Genomic DNA, 19,761 nt, shown 5'->3' with positions numbered 1-19,761 from the left:
TGGTTAGCACATCGCGCTGCGACGCCAAGGGTCCCGGGTTCGAATCCCGGTCGGGCTTGGTTGTTTGTGAATGCCCATTCATCAATTTCATCACTCATCCCCATCTTCGCAAATTAGCCAAGAGGCACAAAACGCGAGGTAAAATAAACTAAATCAAATCAAATCAAATCAAATCTTTCTGCGGTATCATTGACCACCTTAAGAGCATTCACATGGCTTCTTAGACAATCACTTCAGTATTCTGTCACGTCGTGGATCCCAAACAATTCAAAGAACGTCTTTGTTTTATTAGTAACGAAATGGCTCAGGTCTTTTCCTTCAAAAACTAGGTTTTTACCCTCTAATCGTTTCATTTCCTTTTTCTTTGCAGGTTTGTTTTCTAAATTTTTAGTCATATTTTCCTTATCAGCCTGAGTAGTACGTTCGTCCAAAAAAGCCAATCCTACGTTTGTTTCTGACAGATACCAAAGGTGTCTCTTAGCAACTGTGAGAGCACTTTTTTTTACGTCTGCATCTGGGTAAGTGCTCAGAAGCTGTAGCATATCCAAATCATTCTTTGGAGCCCATCGACTTACAATTGCCTCGTGCCAAAAGCGAACATATATGAGGCTGACAAAATGTGCAACCCGTTTCATTCCTTTCAATTCTCGTTGAGGAATATTCAACTGTTTAGTGAAGAGGACAATTTTAAGTGCATATATTGCCTTTGCCATCTACCTTGCTTGATGCAGAGCCCCTGGGATCCTGAAACTGAAGTCGTTTTGAGACCAACCTCCTAGGTACAAGAGTGAGAGTTGTAATAACTCTTTGTAGTCTTCTCTTGGATGACTTCCGTCTTTTAGGACATTTTGGATGTAGTTAACCATTTTCACTCATTGTTCTTCTAGAAAGCCTTGAACAGGACTTTCTTCATCCAGCATTGTCTTATATGACTTCTTATCAAGTGAAGCCCACAGACTTTGGAACTTCCGAAAAATCTGGATGTCAGGACCACTTGATGGTATGCCACAACACTCCTCAAACATTCCTTTCAATATTAGTTCATGGGTGTGATGACGGCAAGCCAACCGCAGCAATGTTCGTCCGAATTCCCTTTCAATTCTGGTACATGCCCCTTGGATCAGTCCTGTATTAGATGCTGTAGTATCAAAACACATACCGATGATATTGTCACGTAACCCAAATCGGTCCACTTCCCGAATAACTACTTCAGCCATCTGCTCACCAGTGCTTTTCAGGGCAACAGGTACGCCAATAAAATGTAAAAAATCTTTGCCAGTCACTAGAACTGCAACTATCTTCCAAAGTTTTGACACTCCCATGGGCAACTGAGGGCAACAATTTACTATCCCAATGCAACAACAAATGAGGAGGATTTTCAAAGAGTGACTCTTCGATTTTCTTTGCCATTTTACTTCTATTGATCGCCCGAGCTCGGTAAACGGTAGCTGGAGATACGGAAATTTTTGAAACATCGTGGCCAAGGCTCTTTGCAGTTGCTATAAATGAAGTACTTGCTTGTCAAATAGAAAGCTGTTCTAAATCCCAAGTAGACGTGAGTGTCTGATCAAGAGGTTTTAATCTAGGACTTGAACGTAATTTTTTCGTTGCTGGAGGCGAAAACTCGGCCTCTTCGTCTCTAGGCGCTGATGATGATGGAGATGAGTCTTCCAGTATAACTGTCTTATTGATTTCAGCGATAGCTTTGTAATGTTTATTCTTATATGAATCATTTTTGTCTTCTTTTGTAGCTACTATTAGTTCTTATTTTCGAGGCGAAAACCTTGTCTACTCCACTCATTGACTAACTCATACAATCTTCTCTTTGTGACCTAAGAAATTCTTTATCTTCTTGTGATACGCTAGTCATGCCCATCACATTTTGCCGGGAAATGTCAAATAACTCGACGAGATCACCTTTCCAAATCTGCCGTTTCACATTTGCTTTATCCGTGTTTCTCGATTTCTCTTTACCCAGATTTGGGTATTCTTTGTACAGCTTCTGTATATCAGCATGGATATTCTCCTCCGTCTTAACAGGGATATTTGCTTTCCTCCACACTTCCTGTAGTTTAGTACTGGTAGATTTAGCAGCATCCGAAAATGTTTATTTTATTTCCTTGTGATGGTAAATATAAACAAAAAGTACTTGTTCCTTTGAAGGGAGCGAGCTCCTAAAAACTCACCACGAGGCACCTTTTCTAGCAGCCAAATTCCTCTTTTGTTCCCATTTTAAAGTTCAATTACCTGCAAAAGATGAAATACATGAGAAGCCCATTAGTACAAAGCACTTCAATATTAGAAATTTCACTAGTTTGAGATAAAAGTGATCAAAGTGTGCAACCCCTAAATATTATCCAATCTTCTTGAAATTTGGCATATATATCTTTTACATCACTGAGACTCGGGGCATAAGCAAAGTCATATGAAAATCACATCTTTGGAAAAATGAAACACCCTAATATATATATATATATATATATATTTTAATGTTATGTTTAGCAAAGCATTCAGGCTGGTTTGTATCAGGGTAACTTAAGGGGATAGACTACGGCCGCAATCTTGAAAATTCGTCCCATTCATTTACATGGTAAATTGCTACTGTGATTGTGTAGCTCTGAAATGGAATTTCAATATTCTGCTTGCAGGACATTGTTCTTCGTACTCGTCCGTGTGTGTACTCGTACATATATTATAGATTGTATAATTACATTATGCGCAAAATAATAATAAATCGCAAAATACATCTCTCACGTCTTTCCACTTAATTTTCTTATTTCACAAGAAGAATATTAAAAAACCGACTACGTAGATCACAAGAGGAAACATTTATGCTGCGATTGCTATACTTTTGTTACTGGCAAGATTGCGATTATTTTGCAATTATATTAACATTCCAGGTGTGCAACGTATTTTTATCACGGCAAATTGTGCTGCCACCTGCGACACCGCCTGGAACTTCCAGCGGGCGGAGGGATATTCGAGTTGGACAGCTTCTGCTAGCTAAAAGTTTTTCGGGTCTCGCGAGTGTTGTGTTGTCAACATAAAATAAGAAATTACGTCACCGCCAAAAGAAGAGAGGATTGTTTCTATTAGCAAGAAAAAAGAGGAGAGCAATTAACTTGAAAATTTGGCGAGAGAACAAAAGCCGCATAACTGTCTTTTATCACTTTCCTAATGCAGATAATATAAGAAAGTATAATTGTCACGCCAACAATTCCGGCCGCAAATTCATAGGTCCGCGAAATCTGTGTTCTCCATACCCTCAAAATAGCCGGAGGGGAATGGACTGTACCGTTCCTCGACCCTCTCTCAGAGAGCTGTGTTGTCACTGCCAAATGGTCAACGTCGAATTTCAGAATCCTTTTTTGGAATGAATGGTCGATTACCAGAGCCAGGCCAGGGAGGAACTTTCATCTGTTGGGAGCAGGGTAATCTTTTCCATTGGAAAGGAAATATTACGTGTAAATGTACTGAACCCTTCTATTTTGTTTGTCCAAGCTTGTGTTACATATTTATGCTGGTTGATCACATGACATAATAAATAATAATGATAATACTTGACCTCCATGGTGGAGGTATGACAGAAATTGTCGTAGGTTCGAATCCCAAGCAAATATGCATGTGTATTTGTTCCATCACTTCATCGTTCATCATCATCGTCGCAAATATCACAAAAGTTACAAAAGCGACATAAGCAAAATAGAAATAACAATAATGTTTCCATTATTTTATTTACATCCGGATATCTGCTTATTTTTCTTGTTTCCTTGAATATTTGAGAAATATTCGTTAAAGCATTATCACTAAATTCTATGAAACTATTGGCTCTCAAGAATAATAGCGAGTAAATTATGATTTACTCAATGTGGGGTTTGAGAAATGAAAAATAATGAAAATTTGAAATAAAATATTATTTAGAAGCGGAAATGACTGAGTGAAAATAATGGAAAGTAGTTTACCTGCTGATAAAACTTTTGGGGGCCACGGACAAATCAACTGGATTTTACTGCATAAAAAAATGCTATGGTCCTAATAGGTGGAACACTGACTATCATGGTTGTATGCAATGGAGGGGGCAAGGGGGGCCACGTCCTTCTGGAAAATGAAGGTCCACCTAAAAGTTATATATTTCACATATAATGTCATTTCAGTTACAGTAATTCATGTTCATTATTATAAATTAGTTGAAGAAACATAATAATTTCAGACTGAAATACTGTTTTTCGAGGGGTCATCACTATTATGGGGGAAAAATGTGCCTCCTTTGTTCCCACCTGGAAAGAAAATTACCTTGTTTGCCCCTCCCTGGAGAGAATCCTGGGGACCCCCATGCTGACTAGTGGTACGATTATACCCAAATTACAGTCTGGCCTAGCTCTACTAACATGTAACGTATCATCATCTTTTATGTGAACGACAGAATTAAATTTGATATAATCTCATAATCAGTAGTGGTGACAATGAGAATGAATATGCGAATGATTCTATTTCGATAAAAAGGGGCCAAAATGTGATTGGATTCGATGAATTAAATGTAAGAAATTGATCCACGAAATTTGCAGAAAGGACCATTCATGTTGTAAAAAATTCTAAACAAAAGCAATTTTTTACTTCAATGCTTCTTTTATTACTATATATTTAATTTGCATTGTATACTGAATCTTATACGTTGTAATACAGTGTTCAATTTCCTTTCTCTCTCTTTGTGATATTGCATATCTTGTTCTACTATCCCCTTGTTGAAGATAGATGTAAGTTTTGACGCATTTAGTTTCATTGCATTTCTTAACCTTTTCACATTGGGCCGAATACAATTGTAATAGAATTAATTATTACTTTTCTAGTTTACAGTTTACTAAACACGCACTATATTGACTGATACTATATATGTTTTTCCCATTTCATTTTAAACAAACATAACTATGTCATCTTACCCAGAGTTACCTTGTAAGTTAATTGTATCGGGTGGGCTGAAAAGTTCGTAGGCTGACTCATAGATGGCGTTACTAGAATTAAATCCATGTGATTTTTACTTAGTACTAACCTTCAAAAGATTCGTGTATAAATTTCACAGCTGCCGGATAATTAGTTCGTGAGATATAGCATTGTGAGTGAAGCAGCTTTTGTTATTGTGAAAAAATGGATAAAAAAGAATTTCGTGTGTTAATAAAGCATTGCTTTTTGGCGAAAAAAAATACTGTTCAAACCAAGGCTTGATAAACATTATTCGGACTCTGCACCAGGAAAATCAACCGTTGAGAAGTGGTTTGCTAAATTTAAACGAGGCGAAATGAGCATCGAAGACGATGCACGCAGTGGACGCCCCAAAGAGGCTGTTACCGACGAAAACATCAAAAAAGTCCACAAAATAATTTTAAATGATCGTAAAGTGAAGTTGATCGAGATAGCTGAGACTTTAAAAATATCAAAGGAACGTGTTGGACATATTGTGCATGAATATTTGAACATGCGAAAGCTGTGTGCAAAATGGGTGCCGCGCGTGCTCACAATCGATCAAAAGCAACAACGTTTTGATGATTCGGAGCAATGTTTAGCGATATTCAACCGTAATAAACACGAATTTTTCCGTCGATATATTACAATGGATGAAACATGGCTCCATAACTACACTCCAGAGTCCAATCGACAGTCAGCCGAGTGGACTGCACGTGATGAACCGAATCCAAAGCGTGGAAAGACGCAACAGTCGGCTGGCAAGGTTATGGCATCAGGATTCTGGGATGCGCATTGTATTATATTCATCGATTACCTCAAAAAGGGCCAGACAATCAACAGCGATTATTACATAGCATTGTTGGAGCGTTTAAAGGATGAAATCACGAAAAAATGGCCCCATTTGAAGAAGAAAAAAGTGCTGTTTCATCAAGACAATGCACCGTGTCACAAATCAATGAAAACGATGGCAAAATTATATGAATTAGACTACGAATTGCTTCCCCATCCACCACCATATTCTCCAGATCTGGCCCCCAGTGACTTTTTCCTGTTTGCAGACCTTAAAAGAATGCTGGCTGGAAAGAAATTTAGCACTGATGAAGAGGTAATCGCCGAAACTGAGGCCTATTTTGAGGCTAAAGAGAAATCGTACTATTAAAATGGCATCGAAAAATTGTATGACCACTATAATCGTTGTATCGCCCTCGAAGGCAACTATATTGAATAATAAAATCGAATTTTGTCAAAAAAATATTTTTTACTATGTTAGCCTACGAACTTTTCAGCCCAACTGTTATATGTATTTGTTGATTAGTATGCGTCCATTTGCATAATATTATGTTTTTAGTTTCACCTCATGTCCTCACTGTACGCCTTAGGACTGTAAAAGCAAACGATTCGCCAACAACCGGAAACGATCTATGCACCTGAAAGATCATAATCAGGTCAAAATGCACAAAATCAAATGATCCCTCAAGTGCCGGGTGAGGAACTCCCTTTAGTATGTAAGAAGGGGTACTTCGAATAGTGGATAAGAACCCGTGGACCCAGCCCCCGTGGCGGAGTAGTTAGCACATCGCGCTACAACGCTAGGGGTCCCGGGTTCGAATCCTGGCCTGGGAATGGATATTTGTGAGTGTCTATTCATCAATTTCATCATATCATCATCACTCATCCCCATCTTCGCAAATTAGCCAAAAGTGGCACAAAAAGCGAAGTAAAATATAGCAAATCAAACCAAGCAGCCAGTGCAGGGGGAGGGGGGGGTTATAACCAGGCTACCATTCTCCTCATAAGGGGATACAAATATTGGGAGGGCCAGTTGTCCTGAGGTAACGGGGCCCTCGGTTGGACTCGTAACACATGAAATATCATCTGCATAGAAGACACAACATGAGATTTGGAACATGGAAGATCGTCACTACTACTGGAAAGGATAGTGAAGTAGAAGCGATGCAAAAATATAAATTTAAATGACTGGGATTAGAGAAAAGGAAGAAGAAGAAATTGAGTAAAGCCCTCCGTGCATTGTGCAATATTCTCCTACTGCTCTGTGTATGTAGTATGAATCAATGCTTCGTTTCTGTGTAACAATAGAAACTAGAAGTAACGTGTTCTATTTGCTTGTGTATAATAAAAACAACAGTACATTATAATTTTCTTCGGGCACTCTAGAAATCAGTATTGACAACAGATTCTCTCCCTGCAGGAAATGAAAATTCTGGGTACACACTATACTACAGAGAGAGAGATCTGTAAATGCTAAAGTCGAAGATTTTGCGCATGAAATGAAAAATTTCGCTATCGAAGACTTTTACCACAGAGTAGATAATTTAGAAATTATCTACTCTGTGGTTTTACTCATATTACTGCAGTTCAGTTACATTTTCCTTGTAGTTTAACGAACAATTCATATGCACGATTTTTAGAATTACCGTTCTGTCTCAGTCTCCGTTCGTTCGTTCGTGTGTGTGTGTGTGAGGGGGACATGTGTATAAATTGATAATCGCGTTTTTCTATCACGCTGATGCCACCTGATTTGCGTGAAAATTTAACCGCTAATTTGGCCACGACAACTGAACCAAAGCCCACCAAAAATGTTTCAACCAACATTGAGCCCAACCAAAAAAAATTTACTGGTGACGTCACTGCTTATCTATCTCAATGAGGGGGGGGTTGGTTAGCACATGGAGGAACAACTGCCCCCTGGAGATAAGCAGTGGCGTCACCAGTAATTTCTCTTGGGGTGGGTTCAAAGGTAGTTGAAACTTTTTTCGGGAGGTTCTGGGCTATCATAGCTTCTTCAGCCGAAATCGAAATTTAAAAACATGATTTCTCATTTAGTTGATTTTCTTACAAACTGTGGTTCAATAAAACGTGATAGGAGCTTGACTTGCGTAGGAACATTTTGAACAGGTGAAGAAAGCTGGGAGGGAAGTGACGAATTCTGAAGTGATCGTTGGAAGATAGACCTTCCTAGGATATTGCATCATGCCACTGGTTGACAGAGATTTCTGACCCCGGGGAGGGGAGAATAGAATTTGGTGTCGCATGAACTTATTTCCGCATATTTTTATTTATGCCGAAATTATTTTTCATGGGAAAGAAATATTTGAATTGACTTACCTATTAAAAGGTTTCAGCTCCTAGTAGAGCGATCCAGACCATTTATCTTATTATTTGCAAATAAAAAATGATATTGATTTAACACAATATACGAGTTTCTCGCAGGGCCGCCATATTTGCGAGCAGACTTCCAAACAAAAAGTAGGAAAGTAACTACGCGTTGCATAAAAGACAGAATAAGTGAAACAGTAAAATCAGAGATATTCCACTTTCTGAGGTTGTATTATTTAATAGTACTAGTATTATTTTACTGTTCTTGGTTCTTGAAATACTGTAATTTATAATGTTCGTAAAAATAACACTATTTCCTGGTGAGATAATTTGATTTTGCCTTGACGTTGTATTTATTTATGTCTTTAATATATTTTTATGTCTACTTTCTTCAGATTGAAACATAATTTCTATTACGATTTTTAATAGTGATATTAATGATTAATTCATATGTAGTCCCAGTCAAATGTTGCTTTCGGTGTGAACTGTCTGGCCTTCTATACCCAATGGGAGTCGCAAATGTCAGTGTTGGCCAAGCATCGTGAGGATTGGAAAGGAGAAGGCTTCGCCAAGAAAGCCAAATAACAGCGACAATTAGTTTGATTTATTTATTTGGCTTATTTTTCATCATTTTTCTGCCACTTCCGGCTAATCGCGAAGATGAGAATGAGTGATATGATATTATGAAATTGATAAAAGGAGACTCACAAAAAACATCCATACCCAAGCCTGGATTTCGAACCCGGGAATCCTGGCGTCGTAGCGTGCTGTGCTAACCATTCGACCACGAAGGTCGGCACCCCACTATAAAGACAATTGGACTCGTTTTGCGCTGAGCAGGTGTTATCCAAAGATAAGCCACTCGGCAGGTATTGAATCTCAGAAGACATTTTCACCAAGGAGTGTATTATTCCAAAGCTGCCACCTGGGTGGTGCAGAACTGACTTCTGTTCTAAAAGGCTCTAGGTTCGAATTATGGCCATGGTTTGGATATTTTAGTGGATTTGTTCTATTCCCTGCTTCATCGGCTCAACATTTAACCTCGCCGTGAAAAGCGACAAAGGTTTTGGTTCACTAGTTGCTCAGATAGGCAAATCGGAACTGACGTACAATGGAGTTTCCGAGCCACTGTATAATGTGTTCTCACCTGGGATCGAACCCGGTCCCCTTGATCACAAGGCGACAGCGTTATCCACTACGTTATCGAGGATGCCTGAAATGCAGATTTTGGAATTTATTGGTAACAACACGGAATAACCATCACCAAAACAATCTCATAGAAAATTCCAACCCAACCTGAGTCGCTGGTCAACCTAGCCTCGGGGACAGACAGAAATCAAAACAAAAGCAGTCGAAGGATGTTGGTTGAATATTCTGCGAGGAAGGAATTTACAGTCCCGGAAGGATGGGGAGGGGAGCTTGAACGAGGGTCGGCGCGTGTTTCGTATTTTGTGGGTGAATGTTTTATTTTTGCATATACTATTTTTTGCTGTTTGTAAGTAAAATACAGAGTGAGTAACTTACATTTTAGGAAAGGAATCAAATGGCAACATTGTACACAGATAACACTATAACACTTCCTTATAGTAGTTTGTTTTTTTTCGCTAAATTAAATTGAAATATAAAACAACCTTTCTTATCTTGTCTAGTCCAACGCATAACATACTGCCAAAGTACATCTACGTTTCGTGTGCTGCACTAAACATGGGTAAATTGTAGAGGAAGAACTGCAGCGACGGTGGAAAATGCAAATGAAACGGGGAACTATATTCCATCGCGGAATAAGTCACACTCTTGCGTTGGGCCCGCTCGCGAAACTATCGTTGGTGGCTGCTAGTAATTCGGAAGTTTCACCACCAGATGTCTCAGACGTAAGGGTGACAAACTCGTCTCCTTGGTCCATCGCGTTAATAGTAGAAACATTCATTGCATTCATTTTTAACGTGAATACGTGTTATAACTATAACACTATTCAAACTAAAAACAAATGCCTGATCAAAGGAGTGTGTGTTCTTCCGAAATATAACACCAAAATTGTGTTTACGTGGTTCTAAAAACAGTAAACAGCAAGAGGAATAATTCTACAATGCAAGCAGTATGTACACAAGAAAAATTATACACAAGCAAGACCACTTCATTCTCGCTATTCAAATGATTATTACTCTATACTGGAATGCATGATAATATAACTTACAGTTGAGTATTTTTAATGAAATATCCTTCGTAGTTCTTGCCATTCATAGGTTTCAATTTCTAGATTTCACATCCTTAGCATCTACACAATGTTTTGTAATTGTTGGGGTTATCTTGGGCTAGAATCAATTTACCGTCCTTTTTTCCTTTCGGTGGTAAGCGATGGGGGTTAACGACACTGCAGGCTCATGTTTGCATCTGCGTTGTGAATGCGTGTCCTTCACTCATTTGCGTTCGGAGTGGTGTGTATTATCTGAATGGCGTACGCCTGGTTGGATGGCTTCTGGAACAGGAAGTGCTTGGCAATTACTTTCGGGACCAGAGACAAGTGTCTGACATGGTGCGAGAAAAACGCATTGTTGAAGAAGGACAAGATTTGCAGGATAGATAGGTGCAAGATGATTCTGGAAGTAAATTATGGAGCTGTAGGAAGGTTTCGTTGTCAAAAATCGGGGCATTGTACAGGATATGTTGTGCAGAGAATACACAACGGATTGAATCCATTTGGCGAGTGGCTAAGGTTTTCTTCCAAAACAAAAAAGATCCTTCGGATTCTCTTGCGGACCACTTAGTAGAGTTCTAATGAAAAAGGAGTGCGGGTGTGAAAAAAAAAGGTTCAAAAACTTATAGATAGTGTAAAATACGTTTATCCCCAGTAACAATTTAGTGCATCATTGAAAACCATTATTGTTCACTTGTTTCCAGACTGCGGCACTTATTTTGGAAAGTACTTTTTTTTCCTTCTTTCCGGTTTCTGTTTACGATAGCCACATGAATCATTCACGCTAACCCCAAAAAACATGCACGGGTAGCCCCACGAACCATGCATGGGGACGAGGTATGCCTACAAAGTTAGGTTAGATTTCATTAGTACTCTATTCATCAAAAAATTCCCTTCGTACATTCAATTCTGCATATCCGGACAACAGTTTTTCTCAATTTCCTCCTACATCGTTGTTTTTCCTTGCATCAGGAATGACGTTTTTTCATTCCTTATACAATAAGCTTTCCAACGATATATGACATGCCTCCCCGATGGCGTCGTCCCCTTTTAATCAAGGTGTCCTGGGTTCGATTCCTGGTGGAGGCACATAGTGGTTCGGATCTCACTTTAAACTGTAGGTCCAGTCCCGATTAGCCTTACTGTGCATAAAGTGGACTTAAAACAACAAATCAATCAATCAACGATATATGACACATATCACTTACGAAAAGCATCTAATATAGACTCTTACCTTATCTTGTTTGAGTTGCTTTCCATGCATAGATTAAGCTATGTCTAAATTTGAATAGCAAAACAAAGATTTTTCCCTCTTTGGACAATGATTTGTTGTTTACATTTGTTCTTGGTACAGGAAATGTAGACAGATCATCGCTTGCTATCTTGAGTCAGGATTTCACTAAATGTCTGCCATCACATCTCAAAATCATAAATTATAATTTTCTCTCTCGCAGAGATTTATAATTATTATTTATTTTTATTTTATTTACAGTAGAGGACATTTTGTGAAACATTTTGATAAAGCCAAACCAGAGGGATAAAGGTAAAAAGGTAAAGTGCTCCCTTGTGCATAGCACCATGCCATGAAGGCATATAGGGGGTGTGGGGGTAACGCCCCACACTTCTCTTGATCCGGTCGTGAGTGGGGGTGATGTGATCAGCAAACCCAGAGGGATACCGAAATCGATATGTTGTATCATATTACTATATCATACCCAATTTACTACAGGGCCTCCCTGATGGCACAGTGGTAGCGTCATTGCCTTCTGATCAAGGGGTCCCGGATTCGATACCTGGTAGAGGCACATATTGGTTTGGATTCCACTTTTAACTGCAGGTCTAGTTCCGACAGTGGCATCTCTTGGCCTCAAATTTGGCCGGGGCTTATTTTTTAAAGAATTTAAAATATAATGACAATTCACATGAATTACAAAAAATAGTCATTTTTTTCTTCTAAACTACAAAACTGGACTTATTTTTTTAAAGAATTTAAAATATAATGACAATTCACATGATTACAAAAGAAACAGATATTGATGTGAAACATACCTTTCTACGAACGTTGACTCCTGTTCTTCTGCTCAGAAAATTTTGTTATTACTTTTCGTTGAAGCTCTCTATGTTTGAAATGTATTCTTTCTCTATTGTAAGCAAGTGCCAAGGCATTTGGTCTGTCTTGTCCCATTGCATTTCTTAAGCAGGTTTTAATACGCTTCAATGTGCTGAAACATCGTTCAGATTCAGCTGTTGCCACTGGAGTTATTAAAACTATGTTTGTCATTTTTACTGTTTCTGAAAAGGTACCCTCTAAATAATTTTAAATAAAAAATGAATGCAATCTACTGATTCAACTCTTCACTACAATAAAGAACATGAAGTTCCCTCTTTAGTTTTCCCTCTTCCATGAAGGGATAATAAATCTGGGAAGATGCCTCTGTTTAAAGATTTTTCTCTTTCATTATGTCCTCATAGAGCAAGTTCATGTCGATCACAGAGTTTTAAGCAATCGATAATTCTATTTAAGATATGCCTATTTTTCCGGACAAATTCATTGTGTCTTGTAATTGATAGCCTATGTCCTTCATCAATTTGTGTTCGAACATCAACCCTGCCAAACTCACTCAAACATGGCGAATGAAAGCCACCACAACGCTACAGTACAACACGCGACGCGAAGGAACTATCCCCGAATCAGCACTCAAATCCATTGGACTCTCCCCTTCTCTCTCTGCTAGCATGTGACCTTCACTGTAGCGTAGGTGTTTGTAGGCCACGCCTTCCTTTGCGACGTGCCCCGGAAAACGATAATTGACATCCATGCGCTAGGAGCGCTGTCCTACCCATTGCAACAGACGATGAATTTACGTGGGTAAAAATCACGTTTTAAAAGACTGTGTGATAGTTATGCGTTATGATGATTGATAATTACGTGAATACGTCTGTTTTTCTTTAGGGGCTAAGCCCCAGAAGCCCCAAGGGACGAGACGCCACTGAGTTCCGATTAGCCTATCTGTGCCATAAAGCGGACTAAAAACACGAACAGTGTTCTTACCTCTGTATATATGAATTGGGTAGACTGATGTTCATTCTGTCGATACAGTGCTTGCCACTGTTAAAACTCTTTCCCACTTGCCAAAACCAGGAGAAGATAACAAGAGAAGAGGTAGTTGCTTTCAGGCTAGACGTTTGTTTCCATGAAACCTGTGATTAAACTGTTCAAATGATTACAGTGCAGGAGGCCTTTGAAAGAGCATTTCGCGGGCTAACAGCAGACGTCGCTCGCACACTATTGCCGATACTCTCCTGTCGTCTGCTCCTCAGCCGAACAAACAGGCCGAGGTAGCAAGAGGCAGAGGTCACTCACACTTCCAGAAGCTGGGTTCCCATGCAAACTCCAAATCCATTTTCCCTGAGATTTCCCTGAGTTTTCCAGAATCGTCATATTTTTTCCAGAGTACTGAATGCACAGTAAATGACTACTATAATTTTACAATGGCCTCCTCCATTTCTCCTCATAGCCATACGATCCTCACCTTCTTTATTACTGTTGTTTTCTGATGCTAATAACAAAACTAGTTCAATAATAAAATAATTACACTTCTTTGCATGTAATTAAGAACAAAGATGACCAGTTTTCTAGAACTTTAAACAACTCTGAAACAATTTCTAACATATCTGATATAGAACATTGAAATTTATAAATGGATACAATATCAATTAATCTGGAATGCGTACAATAAAAGTTAAGACAAACAAATTATTGGAATTTTTAAAACATATAAAAATGAAGTGACAATTATCAGTACCGATTTAAAAAGGAATAATAAGTTACTGAGACTGAAATATAAAACAAGAAATGTACTTAATGTCTAATACAGCAAATTAAGAAACTTTACTTCTCAGAAGCTTCAAGTTTTTTTTAATTGTTCTGGAATAGCCTTTGCTTCTTCTTGCATCTTTTGTTATTTGGCTTGTAAAGCACGGATCTCACGTTTCATTTCTTTCCTTTGTTTTCTTTGTGATCACATTTCTTTCTCATCTTCTGCAATGCTTCTTCGTATCTAATACGTGCACCTGTAACACTCTGGATCATATCTTTGCTTACTTCTACATTTGACACTCCTCCTACCACTTTCACTGCATCATAAACTTGCCGAATAGCCACAACAGACTCTTCTTTCAGGTTGTCTATTAAAACCTGCTTATTTACAGAAAACCCACTAAATGCAGTAAATACATAATCAACAATATTATACACAAAAGATGGCAGAAAATAAATATTTCCCTAAACAGGACAATCCATTTTTTTTCCTATTTTGTAAAAAAAGAAGGAAGAAAAAACTTAAAACTACTCCCTAATAAGGGAAATCAGATGAACACTGGTTAACTTTAAACATCAGGTTATCTGTATTATGCATTTTCCAATTCTTGAAATATATTTTACGTCATGTAAAAGATCGAAATCGGTTAATTAAATTTTCAAAAGCGCAAAATTTATGAGGGTATACACTTGGTCACCAGCCCTGGAATCACATTTAAAAACAAGAAACAGACAAACAAATAGATACGAGTTCCTTGCTGAAAGAGAAATGCTACAACAGCCTGGATTATCCACAGATAGGAGCATATTATAATCCCTCAGTTTTGCTTCATTGGGAACCATTAATCAATTACAAGATTTTCCACGAGATTTCCCTGAGATTTGTATTTTTTTTCAAATTCCCTGAGATTTCCAGGTTTTCCAGGTGTGTGGGAACCCTGCAGAAGGGTGCAGCGAGCTAGCTGTGGTAACCGGGCTCGCTCATTCGCGGACCTGATTGGTTCTCGCAGACACACCCCCATATTGCCCTCTGCTGCAAGCCCGCGAAACGATATTTCTAAGGCCTCCAGCACTATATTACCCTTTTTGGTAACAGTTTCATACATCGGAGACACATTACTTCAATTTTACACAAGAAACTACTTACGGAAATGAGTTTTTCAAAGGTTTACAATGTTCGTCGAAGTATTTTCTTTCATCTGGAATATATTTGACCGGGAAATCATGTGTCTTTCAAGATAAATATCACAGCGACACACAATTGACGTTGCTTTCATTTGCTTGCCCAACGACAACCGGATGCTGCTTACGTTTGATGACGTCAGACCCTGTCAGTGTTTCAACCCCCCATTTTTTTTTTACTATGCTTGCCTAACCCAACCTAACCTAATCTAACCTTATTGGAAATGGCTTGTGGGGCTATCCGTGTATGGTTCGTGGGGCTCTCTGTCAGAGAATTAATTTTCAACGAACAACATGAATTTCAGCTATGAAACATTCCCAAATCACACAAAACACCTTCCCGATGTTCGACAATGCTACAGGAACTTATTACGGTAAGTAGTTTCTTCTGTAAAAATAAATAAATGTGTCCGAAGGATAGTAAACTAGTACCCCCTCTTTTTTATAATACATGTCAATATCACTTACAATTGGCCGTTATATATTTTCTTGGAACTTCTCTTTGTAGATATCACGAAAATTCTTTGTAGTCCAATTCAGGTAGTATGAACTTGCCTTCTTTCGCATCTCCATAATGTTTGGTAATTTTCTCCGAAGTGGTTTCTTGAATGTTGAATCAAAAATGACAAAATAGAAACCCTTGGAAACTTGTTTTTCTTTTTGGTACGGGAAATATATGTACATCCCCGCTAGAGTGAATGTTTCACAAAATGTCCTCTACTGTAAATAAAAGAAAAACATATAATATGCCATTCGGGAAAAAGTCGATAATAGTTAATTAAGTAACTTTGCACGAAATAAGTCGCACACTACCGCTTTTAATATGTTCCTCTTTTAATGAAACTGAATTTATTTAAATACCTAAAACATCATTAATGATAAATTCTACATTGCTACGAAATACCGATATTTCGGGAAATCACGAGATCTCCTATTTTGCTGTGGGGTCAGAAAAAATGTAAAAATCCGGTGAATAACCCCCTGTACAGTGGGATCCATTTGTATTACCGTGCAAATTGTCCACCACCATGTTCGTGCACTTTATTTGACCCGATAATACTCATGGATCCCACTGGTACGTACGTAGAGTTGGATCCGTAAGTATTGCTGACAAATTGTCCAAGACTATTTTCGTTGGTTTGTTTTTTATCTTCATGCTACGTATTTTTAAGAATTGTATTACCACTTTAGTAACAGTAGTATAAGCCGGAGACACATTAAACTCGTTTATTTTCAAATAAAAATCATTGCTACTTACCTCATATGCATACCGGAACATTTTTCAAGCTGGGGATCACTTTTTTTCCATGAAAAAAGCGTTATTTTTAACATTATAATCATTTATTGGTCGTTGCTAATTCGGCCGGCAAATCTTGACTCACGTTGTCTGTCGTCAGCTGATGTTCAGTGTTTCCAAACTTATGAACCGATAAATGCCGCACAAACTATTCACAAAAGGTTTTTAAGCGAAAATTGAGGCAAGACTCTACTTTACGTCCTTATCTGCATGGTGATTGTTTCTTTGCGTTCGCGGTGCGCGATCGTGGTGCGGCACCCGGCATCTCTTCGGGTAAGTACCTTTTTCCTTTTACACTTTCTGTTCACGATAGCCCCACTATCCATTCACGGGGTCGAGGTATGCCTACGAGGTTAGGTTAGGCCTGTTAGGTTAGGTTCCATTAGCACTCATTTCACCCCTAAGGTAAATTTCTCGTATCGGACAAACAGCTGAAATTTGCTACTTCTTTTCATTTCAATATTCGTACTTACGTATTCTGCATTGACAAACATTGCTGAAGGTGACATTTCGCTAATTTCACCGAAAATAGCTATATTTGCGACATATCGAGTAAGTTTTCTTGGTTGCTTCTTCCCTTCCGTAACACGGGAAATGGCCGTCACAGTTTCACCACCGTAGTCCATATGCAATGTTTCAACCCCACCACGCGTAGAAAGTGCAAGATAAGCGAAATTGAGTGATCCGCGATCGGTACAATTGCTCATTATTTACCGGTGAGGAGGAATGTCGGAAATGTGTTCGGGAATGTAGTTTTGATCCATTTTAATGCGAATGCATGTGGTTTTCTACGAAAATCTATTTCCGACGAGCTATTGCTGCTGCCGCTATTTGCTTTCTGCACGAGAGCACAAAACACGCTATTGCTGCTGCTGCTAGAAGCCGATGTTGTCCGAATGTCGGAAACGTGTTCGGGAATGAAGTTTTGATCCATTTTAATGCGAACGCATGTGGTTTTCTACGAAAATCTATTTCCGACGAACTATTGCTGCTGCCGCTATTTGCTTTCTGCACAAGAGCACAATACACGCTATTGCTGCTGCTAGAAGCCGATGTTGTCCGAATGTGGGAAACGTGTTCGGGAATTAAGTTTTGATCCATTTGAATGCGAATGCATGTGGTTTTCTACGAAAATCTATTTCCGACGAGCTATTGCTGCTGCGGCCATTTGCTTTCTGCACAAGAGCACAATACACGCTATTGCTGCTGCTAGAAGCCAACGTTGTCCGTATATGCTAAATTGGACGAAAGGTGTGCTAATGGAACCTAACCTAACAGGCCTAACCTAACCTAGTAGGCATACCTCGTCCCCGTGATGGTCCGTGGGGCTATCGTGAATTTTTAGGCTAACGTCAATGGTTTTTGGGGCTACCCGTGGATGGTTTGAGGGAAATAAAGAACAACAGTAAGTACTCGTTAATGTAAGAAATATACATTATTTTCGTTACAAATTCATTATTTCACCTAAAGAAATGTTCCGCAATGCAGAATGTTACGTTAACTACATTAACGAGTACTTACTGTTGTTCCTTATTTCCCACAAACCATGCACGGGTAGCCCCAAAAACCATTGACGTGAGCCCAAAAACTCACGATAGCCCCACGGACCATCACGGGGACGAGGTATGCCTACTAGGTTAGGTTAGGCCTGTTAGGTTAGGTTCCATTAGCACTCCTTTCGTTCAATTTAGCATCCGCGCATCCTGCACACGTCATTTTCAAAACGTTGATCACGTTCAACTGATCATACGTATTTAAACGTGTGACCAGTTACATAAACGTATATTTGGAAACACTGGCCCGGATTACGTCATCACGCACAGGCTACATCCACCTGGAAGTAAATGGATGCAAGAGCTCTCGTGCAACGGTCACACATTTATATCGAAAAAAAGATGATTAACCGGCAAAATTGAATGAACGATGCGAGAAAACACTTCCCCGAACTTCCACAACTATAAAGAAACTGCATTCGGTAAGTAATTTCTCCTGTAAATTTGACGAAATCCGTTTGTCCGATACGAGAAATTTACCCACCCCTAAATATGTGCTTCATCATCTAAAAAATTCCTCAGTACGTTCAACTACGCATATCTGGAGAACATCGGTTATTCTCGATCAGGGTTGGCAAAATTTGTGTTTTTTTAAAAAAGAACAAAACAAACTGTTTTTTTGTTTAAAACATGTTTTCTTTGTTTTAAACATGAGTTAAAAAAAAACATGTTTTAAACGTGTTTTAAACAAAAGAAAGTCAACATTTTCCCAGTAAATTATAGTGAAAGTCGTTAAAGAAAAAATTAGGGGTGTGCGGGATCCCGAAGAGTCGGGACCGGGATCTGGAAAAAAAATTCCCGATTTTTCGGGTTCCCGAGCAGTTAGTTTTTGTACCAGAAGTGCAAAAACAAGCACTTAAGATGAAAATTACGTGTAGAATTCGAGATTTTCAGAGCTTCGGGAAATTTCGATCATTTCCCGTCCCGAAAATTTCCCGACTTTGTCGGGAAATGGCGACTATTTCCCGTCCCGAATGTCGGGATTTAAAAAAAATTCCCGTCCCGACCAAAAAATTTCTGTCTCGCACACCCCCTAGAAAAAATACTCATTTTTATGAAAATATATTACTGAAGTACAGTGGTTGCAAGAATAGTTTATATCCCTAGTAGTACAGCAAAGAGAATTCCACGCCCGAAAATGAGGTATAGTGAGGTACACAGTGTTGCCAACCTCTTACTCGAAAAAATAACCAAGGTTTTTCTTTTTCGGTCTAACCTAACCTCAAACAAGGAGCTGGCAACCTTGCTTGAGGCTTTTCTCGCAGTGTTGCCAGCTGGGGCTCGGTGGGGCTCAGTGCCAACCTCTTACTCGAAAAGTTACCAAGGTTTTTATTTCTTGGGCTAATCTAACCTAACGCGAGGAGCTGGCAATCTTGCTTGAGGCTTTTCTCGCAGTGTTGCCAGCTGGGGCTCAGTGGGGCTCGCAGTGTTGCCAACCTCTTACTCGAAAAAATGACCAAGGTTTTTATCTTGGTCTAACCTAACCTCAAGCAAGGAGCTGGCAATACTGCTTGAGGCTTGTCTTGCAGTGTTGCCAATATTTTACTCGAAAAGTTACCAAGGTTTTTATTTTGGTCTAACCTAACCTAAGGCAAGGAGCTGGCAATCTTGCTTGAGGCTTGAGGCTTGCTTTAATTAA

At 39.0% G+C, this 19,761-nt stretch overlaps 1 protein-coding gene across 1 annotated transcript in view; it reads right to left on the bottom strand.

Annotated features, from left to right (window-relative positions):
* Positions 1–15,919, bottom strand: part of LOC146002755 (uncharacterized) — a 47,804-nt gene extending 31,885 nt beyond the window's left edge. The window contains exon 1 of the mRNA XM_083140690.1: positions 15,741–15,919. The gene's annotated coding sequence lies outside the window, so the exon portion shown is untranslated. The remainder of the gene's footprint in view (positions 1–15,740) is intronic.
* Positions 15,920–19,761: the final 3,842 nt, after the last annotated feature.

This window comes from Lepisma saccharinum, chromosome 19, assembly GCF_977018435.1.
Source record: "Lepisma saccharinum chromosome 19, izLepSacc3.1, whole genome shotgun sequence".
Taxonomy (NCBI): domain Eukaryota; kingdom Metazoa; phylum Arthropoda; class Insecta; order Zygentoma; family Lepismatidae; genus Lepisma; species Lepisma saccharinum.
This window is presented reverse-complemented; position numbering and strand designations above follow the sequence as displayed.